The sequence below is a fragment of the Salvelinus sp. IW2-2015 genome, unplaced genomic scaffold (assembly GCF_002910315.2).
Source record: "Salvelinus sp. IW2-2015 unplaced genomic scaffold, ASM291031v2 Un_scaffold4174, whole genome shotgun sequence".
Classification (NCBI taxonomy): Eukaryota; Metazoa; Chordata; class Actinopteri; order Salmoniformes; family Salmonidae; genus Salvelinus; species Salvelinus sp. IW2-2015.
This window is the reverse complement of record NW_019945445.1, coordinates 1-2,027: the sequence shown is the minus strand read 5'-3', so window position 1 is coordinate 2,027 and position 2,027 is coordinate 1. Positions and strand designations below refer to the sequence as shown.

General features: G+C 50.5%; 1 pseudogene; it reads left to right on the top strand.

The window, feature by feature from the left end:
- LOC112076979 (SLIT-ROBO Rho GTPase-activating protein 2-like) overlaps positions 1–1,220 on the top strand; it is a 42,893-nt pseudogene extending 41,673 nt beyond the window's left edge.
- The last annotated feature ends 807 nt before the right edge of the window (positions 1,221–2,027 follow it).

The following is a 2,027-nucleotide window of genomic DNA, read 5'->3' as shown; positions in this document are numbered from 1 at the left end:
TACAGAGGGAAATGGTCAGGGAATTCTCTCCATCCTTCTCTCCCCTCCTCCCCTCCTCCTCCCCGCTGTCTTACAGAGGGAAATGGTCAGGGAATTCTCTCCATCCCTCTCCATTCCCCATCCCCCTCCCCCCTACTGGTTACCTGGGCCGTGTATTCTATGCTCCTCTAATCCTCCTCTTCTCTCCTCCTCTCTCAGGAGGCTGGCCATGTCATCCCCCTGATGGTGGAGAGCTGTATCCGCTTCATCAGTCGCCATGGTGAGGATGCCCTGCTCTGAACTCAGATTGGCTGTCTGTTTCCTGGGCCAAGGATTGGCTGTGTCTCTGCCTGTGTTGATGGATTTTTTGTTGTTGGCTTTGCCCTAAGTATTGTGAATTTGCAATATAAATGATTGAAACACAACAGAAGAATGAAGGGCCTGTGTCTGTCATCTAGAAGATCAGTAACACCCCTCTCTCTCTCTCTCTCMCGCGCGCTCTCTCTCGCCCTCTCTATCTATCTTTCTCTCCCCCCTCTCTCTTTCCCCCTCTCTCTATCGTCCCCCTCTCTCTCTCCACCCTCTATCCCCAACCTCTCTCTGTATCTCTTCCCCTCTGTCTGCAGGTCTGCACCATGAGGGCATCTTCAGAGTGTCTGGCTCTCAGGTGGAGGTCAATGACATCAAGAACGCCTTTGAGAGAGGTAAGACTACACTACCCAGAAAGCCCAGCACCAGCCATAGCATAAACAGAAGGACCTGCTTATCTCTCACAATATTCCTTTACCCCGCCTTATATCATTCCGCTTCTTTCTTACCCCACCCGATCTTTCTCTCTTTCACATTCTCTCTGTCTTTATTCCCCCACCCCGTCTGTAGGTGAGGACCCGTTGGCAGGAGATCAGAATGATCATGACATGGACTCCATCGCTGGTGTTCTAAAGCTCTACTTCAGAGGACTGGACCACGCCCTCTTCCCCAAGGAAGTCTTCCATGACATCGTATCCTGTGTCTGTGAGTCTCCGCCAGACCCACGCCTTTTACATTATCTTACTACACTACAGAAAAGGACCACTTGTCCACTGTGAGTGGTGGCGTGTGTGTATTGTTGCCCTTTGTGTGTGTTCTGTTTCAGCTATGCGAGAACCTGCAGGACGAGGCTTCCACATCAGGAAGGTTCTGCCTGCTCTGCCCAGCAAACCACTCTCATCATCATGAGATACCTTTTGCCTTCCTCACTAGTGAGTAAACGCTGCACTAACGCTATTACAACACAAATGAAACGTTACCACAGGTCGTGAGTAACATACTGGTGATCCCACTGCACTACCAAAGCTGTGCTCGGGCTAATCAGGAATGTTCTATTCAGGAGGTCTCCCGTCCCTCTATTCCATTCCCTTTCATCCTCCCTTCCCCTCTTGCGGTCTGCGTCTAGCCATATTGGTTTCTCCAAGCCCAGCGGAATCTGTTCCAGTTTCACTATCATTGCCAGAATGAGGTGCTGTGTATGTGTGTGTGTGTGGTGTGTGTGTGTGTGTGTGTTGTGGTGTGTGTGTGTGTGTGTGTGGTGTGTTCCCATTGCTGCGGTATTTAAATGGCTGCTCTGTGTCTGTCCGCCTTCCCCTGGGTCATGCAGAACACCAGACATGCCAGTGTCACCCTTTACTACTGCTACTAACACCACACACACACGAACACACACACACACACACACACACACACACACACACACACACACACAACACACACACACAACACACACAAACACACACACACACACACACACACACACACACACAACACACACCTACACACACACACACACACACACACACCCTACAAGGGGCCTCTCAGCTTTGATGACTAAAACCCTCCACTTCTTTGGGAGGAGTAGAGAGAGAGAGAGAGCAGAGAAGGAGTGAGGGAGGAGGAGAAAAGAGGAGCGAGAGGAGTGTGAAACATTGAAGCACCAGACAGGCCTCTTTATTATAAAACCTGTTGGAGCTGGTCCATTTTGTCCAAGTGATTCAACTGACCCCCAACACCTC